This window comes from Triticum aestivum, chromosome 1D (genome assembly GCF_018294505.1).
Source record: "Triticum aestivum cultivar Chinese Spring chromosome 1D, IWGSC CS RefSeq v2.1, whole genome shotgun sequence".
NCBI classification, from domain to species: domain Eukaryota; kingdom Viridiplantae; phylum Streptophyta; class Magnoliopsida; order Poales; family Poaceae; genus Triticum; species Triticum aestivum.
Genome location: NC_057796.1, coordinates 246,056,472 through 246,064,184, shown reverse-complemented (window position 1 = coordinate 246,064,184; position 7,713 = coordinate 246,056,472). Strand labels below are relative to the sequence as shown.

Here is a 7,713-nt window from a genome sequence, read left to right as displayed (position 1 = left end):
AATGTGTTTTTGAAAATTATTTGTTTATATATGCAGAAAAAAGGAGTACAAATATAAAGTAAAAAACCAGAACAGAAAAAAAAGGCCGCGGCCTCCCGCGCGGCTAGGCTGCCCCCTATGCTCGCTTAAAGCAAGACATAGGGGCGCCCGGTGGTATGCGCCCGTTTGTGAATTGCACTTTAACGGGTGCAGAGGGCGCCGAATAGAGGCCTCGGCCGTTGGATTTACCCACCGGTCTGGCCCTATCCAGCCTATTTAATATTGGGTCCAAAACCGTCTGGCCCATGGTCTAGTAGTATCTCCAATTCCAATGTATAAATGCAGTGAGAAACAGCGTGACCTAGCCTTCCGAATAATCTCACTGCGCCTCCGCCGCCTTTCCTGGCACTCTTCGCTTATTCGCCGTCTCGAAAATAGCAGATCTAATCTCCCGATTGTGCTCGCCGCTTCCTCACCCTCACCAGGCGCATCCGACTAGATCCTCCGCTGGTAAAGCAGCGTAAGGTATTGTTCAGCGAAAGCCTCAGTCCTTGTTGGTTTGTAAAATTTGTGCGATTCAGAGCATTGACGGCTCACAACTGGATAGGGATAATTAGGAATTGGAGGCACGCAGGAGATTGCTGCTGGTTTTTTCTTTAATCTTAAATTATACAGTATTGGATATCTCAGTCTCAATAATTGATACTCATTTTTTTAGTCAGACCAGTCGGAGAGATTCGATCAGTTGGACTTTGGAGAGGATGAATACTCGGTTTGTGAATTTGATAGTGCAGGACTTGAGCCGTCGCATGTATTCGCTGCATCGTCTGGATCCCTTGAAGTACCTCTTCTATCCGTCAACAGAAGCACGAAAAGCAGCACTAGCAAAAACGGAGAAGAACAAACCACCTATGCTAGAGCGCTTGTCGGTTCTGCCTAAGCCGGAAATCAATTTTCATCCCATGTCTAGTTTAACACATAGTAGTATGAACAGGGATTCGTTCTCTCTACTTGGAAAAGACAGTATTGTTTTCAGTGACTCCTTTAGTAAGACAATACTCTACAACATTGAGCTGGGAACTGTTGCAAGCATCCCTCGTATCAATTCATGCATGGTTCCTTTTGGCATGAGCCTCCCCATGATCCAAGACAATCTTGTTGACCGGACAGAAGATCAATCTCTCTATGTTATGGACCTGTCACGTGACGCCAACATCAGCAGCTGCTTCGAGGTCCTTAGATGCGACGATGGTTGGGGCTGGCATACTTTGCCGGCGCCGCCATTCCTCTCTCACAATCCTTCCTTCTGAAGAACCATCAACAGGTGTTGCTACACAGTGGTCGACAGCTCCACCATCTGCATATCATCTATGGATCAGGGCATAGGCACGTACACCTTCGACACAGCGAGTCGTGTATGGAGACAGGTTGGCAAATGGGTACTACCCTTCTATGGCAAAGCTGAGTATGTCCCTGAGCTCAAACTCTGGTTTGGCCTCTCAGAATGCAATGGCTCTCCCAGGTTATGCGCCCTGGACCTCTCTGCCATGGACGCTGAGCAGCCACCAACACTGCAGAATACTTGGGATTATCTTGATCTGTTTGAGGATAAGAAGACGGTGATATCTGAACACCATCTGGTTAACTTGGGCTCTGGCATGTTTTGCATTGCCACGCTCCTTAGGACTATTCTGCACACATTTAGCCCAGACTCCCCATGCTCTTCAGGTGAGGAAATTATGATGGATATGATGGATGGGGAGTTTATTTTCTTAACTGGTGTGGAAGTGGAGAGATGCTGCAACGAAGGTCAGGCTCCTTTCAAGATGATCAAGCACAAGTCTATATATTATGACTTGAAACACCGTACCATAAAGTCCGTGCTCTAAGCAAGTTTTTGGGTCACATGGATGCTGCTCCTTGGCACGCTTCTCCCACATTCACTCTTGCCATGGCAAGTCCTTGGAATAACTCCGATGGACCTTAGTATTGTAGCGTGCTATAGATCATTTTGTGGTCTTATTATTTTATTGGTTACTGCTTCAAAGGCTTGCCTAATTTATCTGTACGCTTTGTTTGTTTTAAGGAAATGTATGAGACGCTCAGTGATTTTCATTTTTGCTGTTATTTTCTATCAGTCCAGTTAACTACTCCCTCCGTCCCACAATATAAGATGTTTGCAATTGCAACGAGTTTCCGATGTCTTCCAGAATTATTTGTTTTAAGTGATAATCTTTTTTTACAAAGTTGAATGCAAGTGACCATCTTACTTGTATAAAAAATTAATTCAAAGATATTCATATTATGAGTTCACCCCAATTAAGAAAACTAGCCAGCATCTGTGCACTGCACGAGCTTGTTAGCGTAATCGTTTTTTGTAGAGTAAAGCTAATGAATGTTACAAATACATGAGAAATTTACACTAGTTTGGTGAAGATTATTTTTGTGACTAAACTTGCATTTGATTTTCCTGTGTTTGTACTTCAGACAGCTTGTGTTCATACATGATTGAACTGTTCCTTACTCTGAAATCACACATGATTAGTGAACTACTCCCTCTGTTCCTAAATATTTGTCTTTTTAAAGATTTCAAATGGACTACCACATACGGATGTATATAGACATATTTTAAAGTGTAGATTCACTCATTTTACTCTGTATGTAGTCATTTGTTGAAATTTCTAGAAAGACAAATATTTAGGAACGGAGAGAGTATATAAACTATTTTAACTCTAATTCAGTATTATCGTCATGATTATTTCATTATGTCTTTAATAAATTCAACCTTGCGAATGGATTGTAAGGCCGCCTGTTAGACTTATACCTCTTGTCATGGCAATCCCCCCCCTCCCCAAACACACACGCACGATGTGGGGGGTGCTATTGCGTTGCACACGTATGATCATAGAAAGAAATTACCTTGGTCATCCTAGTTAGGACACAATTATTTCATGTCTTAATTCGAACTAAATATAGCTTTTGCAGATATAGTTTTTGTAACATCCCGATTTTCGGAATTTTAGATTTTTTTTCCTCCAAAAAGTAGGACCAGAAAATTTTGTTTTTTTAATTTGTTATCAAATCTTAAATTGTATTTTTAAAATTCAAAGTATTTATTTGAACTAAGGTGAACCTAAATTAAAATTTGTGTTTACTTCTTTTCTTTAATTTGGATTTTATTTTCTCTTCTTTGGCATATTATAATAGGGAAAAGCTTGCCTTCAACCGATCGATCGGGGGCGCTCGTCCGCCGGCTCCGTCTCCGTTGGATCGAGTGTTGATCAAACGGTCAAGAGCATCCCCACATACGTGTCTGTTTCCGGCAACCAGGCAACCGCATTGTTTTCTTCCCCGCGATTCTATTCTCTTCTTGCAGCTCTTTTTCTCCTGCTACAGACCAGGCGAGGCGTTACGGGTATCTCCGAAAGTGTCTGTTGGGTTGGCACGGATCGAGACTGGGATTTGTCACTCCGTATAACGGAGAGGTATCTCTGGGCCCACTCGGTAGTGCATCATCATAATGAGCTCAATGTGACTAAGGAGTTAGCCACGGGATCATGCATTACGGTACGAGTAAAGTGACTTGCCGGTAACGAGATTGAACAAGGTATTGGGATACCGACGATCGAATCTCGGGCAAGTAACGTACCGATTGACAAAGGGAATTGTATACGGGATTGATTGAATCCTCGACATCGTGGTTCATCCGATGAGATCATCGTGGAACATGTGGGAGCCAACATGGGTATCCAGATTCCGCTGTTGGTTATTGACTGGAGAGGCGTCTCGGTCATGTCTGCATGTCTCCCGAACCCGTAGGGTCTACACACTTAAGGTTCGGTGACGCTAGGGTCGTAGAGATATTAGTATGCGGAAACCCGAAAGTTGTTCGGAGTCCCGGATGGGATCCCGGACATCACGAGGAGTTCTGGAATGGTCCGGAGTGAAGAATTATATATAGGAAGTCAAGTTTCGGCCACCGGAAAAGTTTCGGGGTCACCGGTAGTGTACCGGGACCACCGGAAGGGTCCCGGGGGTCCACCGGGTGGGGCCACCTATCCCGGAGAAACCCTAGGGGTGGGGGGCGCCCCACCTGACTTGGGGGGCAAGTTTCCCCCTGGCCGCCGCCCCCCTTGTAGATGGGATCCAGGGCCGGCGCCCCCCTCTCCCCCTGCAACACCTCTCCCTCTCGGAGAAGCTTGGCGAAGCCCTGCCGAGACCCCGCTACTTCCACCACCACGTCGTCGTGCTGCTGGATCTCCATCAACCTCTCCTTCCCCCTTGCTGGATCAAGAAGGAGACGTCGCTGCTCTGTACGTGTGTTGAACGCGGAGGTGCCGTCCGTTCGGCACTCGGTCATCGGTGATTTGGATCACGGCGAGTACGACTCCATCAACCCCGTTCATTGGAACGCTTCCGCTCGCGATCTACAAGGATATGTAGATGCACTCCTTTCCCCTCGTTGCTAGTATACTCCATAGATGGATCTTGGTGATGCGTAGAAAATTTTTAAATTCTGCTACGATCCCCAACAGTGGCATCATGAGCCAGGCCTATACGTAGTTACTATGCACGAGTAGAACACAAACAGTTGTGGGCGTTGATGTTGCCAATTCTTCTTGCCGTTACTAGTCTTATCTTGATTCGGCGGCATCGTGGGATGAAGCGGCCCGGACCGACCTTACACGTACTCTTACGTGAGACAGGTTCCACCGACTGAAATGCACTAGTTGCATAAGGTGGCTAGCGGGTGTCTGTCTCTCCCACTTTAGTCGGATCGGATTCGATGAAAAGGGTCCTTATGAAGGGTAAATATAAATTGGCATATCACGTTGTGGCTTTTGCGTAGGTAAGAAACGTTCTTGCTAGAAACCCATAGCAGCCACGTAAAACATGCAACAACAATTAGAGGACGTCTAACTTGTTTTTGCAGGGTATGCTATGTGATGTGATATGGCCAAAAAGGATGTGATGAATGATATATGTGATGTATGAGATTGATCATGTTCTTGTAATAGGAATCACGACTTGCATGTCGATGAGAATGACAACCGGCAGGAGCCATAAGAGTTGTCTTAATTTATTGTATGACCTGCGTGTCAATGAAAACGCCATGTAATTACTTTACTTTATTGCTAACCGTTAGCCATAGTAGTAGAAGTAATAGTTGGCGAGACAACTTCATGAAGACACAATGATGGAGATCATGATGATGGAGATCATGGTGTCATGCCGGTGACGAAGGTGATCATGCCGCGCCTCAAAGATGGAGATCAAAGGCGCAAGATGATATTGGCCATATCACGTCACTTTATGATTTGCATGTGATGTTTATCATGTTTACATCTTATTTGCTTAGAACGACGGTAGCATAAATAAGATGATCCCTCACTAAAATTTCAAGAGACGTGTTCCCCTAACTGTGCACCGTTGCGAAGGTTCGTTGTTTCGAAGCACCACGTGATGATCGGGTGTGATAGATTCTAACGTTCGAATACAACGGGTGTTGACGAGCCTAGCATGTACAGACATGGCCTCGGAACACATGCGAAACACTTAGGTTGACTTGACGAGCCTAGCATGTACAGACATGGCCTCGGAACACAAGAGATCGAAAGGTCGAACATGAGTCGTATAGTAGATACGATCAACATGGAGATGTTCACCGATGATGACTAGTCCGTCTCACGTGATGATCGGACACGGCCTAGTTTGACTCGGATCATGTATCACTTAGATGACTAGAGGGATGTCTATCTGAGTGGGAGTTCATTAATCAGATGAACTTAATTATCATGAACATAGTCAAAAAGTCTTTGCAAATTATGTCATAGCTTGCGCTTTAGTTCTACTGGTTAAGATATGTTCCTAGAGAAAATTTAGTTGAAAGTTGGTAGTAGCAATTATGCGGACTGGGTCCGTAAACTGAGGATTGTCCTCATTGCTGCACAGAAGGCTTATGTCCTTAATGCACCGCTCGGTGTGCTGAACCTCAGCGTCGTCTGTAGATGTTGCGAAACATCTGACATACACGTTTTGATGACTACGTGATAGTTCAGTGCGTAATGCTAACGGTTTAGAATTGTGGCACCAAAGACGGTTTTTGAAATGTCGCAGAACATATGAGATGTTCCGAAGACTGAAATTGGGATTTCAGACTAGTGCCCACGTCAAGAGGTATGAGACCTCTGACAAGTTTCTTAAGCCTGCAAACTGAGGGAGAAAAGCTCAATCGTTGAGCATGTGCTCAGATTGTCTGAGTACCATAATCGCTTGAATCGAGTGGGAGTTTATCTTCCAGATGAGATAGTGATGGTTCTCCATAGTCACTGCCACCAAGCTATTAGAGCTTCGTGATGAACTATAACATATCAGGGATAGATATGATGATCCTTGAGCAACTCGCGATGTTTGACACCGCGAAAGTAGAAATCAAGAAGGAGCATCAATTGTTGATGGTTAGTAAAACCACTAGTTTCTAGAAGGGCAAGGGCAAGAAGGGATACTTCATGAAACAGCAAATCATTTGTTGCTCTAGCGAAGAATCCCAAAGTTAAACCCAAACCCGAGACTAAGTGCTCCTGTAATGAGGGGAACGGTCACTGAAGCAGAACTACCCTAGATACTTGGTAGATGAGAAGGCAGGCAAGGTCGACAGAAGTATATTGGATATACATTAAATGAACGTGTACTTTACTAGTACTCTTAGCAGCACCAGGGTATTAGATACCGGTTCGGTTGCTAAGTGTTAGTAACTCGAAATAAAAGCTGCGGAATAAACGGAGACTAGCTAAAGGTGAGATGACGATATGTGTTGGAAGTGTTTCCAAGGTTGATGTGATCAAGCATCGCATGCTCCCTCTACCATCGAGATTTGGTGTTTGCGTTGAGCATGATTGGATTATGTTTATCGCAATACGGTTATTCATTTAAGGAGAATAATGGTTACTCTGTTTATTTGAATAATACTTTCAATAGTCTTGCACCTAAAATGAATCTCGATCGTAGTGATACACATGTTCGTGCCAAAAGATATAAAATAGTAATGATAGCTCCACATACTTGTGGCACTGCCATTTGAGTCATATTGGTATAGAACGCATGAAGAAGCTCCATGTAGATGGATCTTTGGACTCACTCGTTTTTGAAAAGATTGAGACATGCGAACCATGTCTATTGGTATATATGCATGAAGAAACTCCATGCAAATGGATCGTTTGTACTCACTTGATTATGAATCACTTGAGACATGCAAATCATACCACATGGGCAAGATGACTGAAAGGCCTCGTTTTCAGTAAGATGGAACAAGAGAGCAACTTATTGGAAGTAATACATTTTGATGTATGCAGTCCAATGAGTGATGAGGCATGTAGTGGATATCGTTATGTTCTTACTTCACAGATGATTTGAGTAGATGCTGAGAATATTTACTTGATGAAACACAAGTCTGAATTATTGAAAGGTTCAAGTAATTTCAGAGTGAAGTTGAAGATCGTCGTGACAAGAGGATAAAATGTCTATGATATGGTCATAGAGATATCTGAGTTACGAGTTTGGCACACAATTAAGACATTGTGGAAAGTGTTTCACAATTAATACCGCCTGGAACACCACAGTGTGATGGTGTGTCCGAACATCATAACTGCACCCTATTGGATATGGTGCATACCATGATGTCTCTTATAAAATTACAACTATCGTTTATGGGTTAGGCATTAGAGATAACCGCAT

General features: G+C 43.8%; 1 long non-coding RNA gene across 2 annotated transcripts; it reads left to right on the top strand.

Moving 5' to 3' along the window:
* Positions 1–307: 307 nt before the first annotated feature.
* Positions 308–2,094, top strand: LOC123181250 (uncharacterized). 2 transcript variants are annotated; one of them, XR_006491603.1, is made up of 2 exons: positions 308–504; positions 698–2,094. It is a non-coding gene; the product is annotated as an uncharacterized lncRNA (long non-coding RNA). The 2 variants fall into 2 exon arrangements; XR_006491604.1 differs by having other exon boundaries at positions 587–2,094.
* Positions 2,095–7,713: the final 5,619 nt, after the last annotated feature.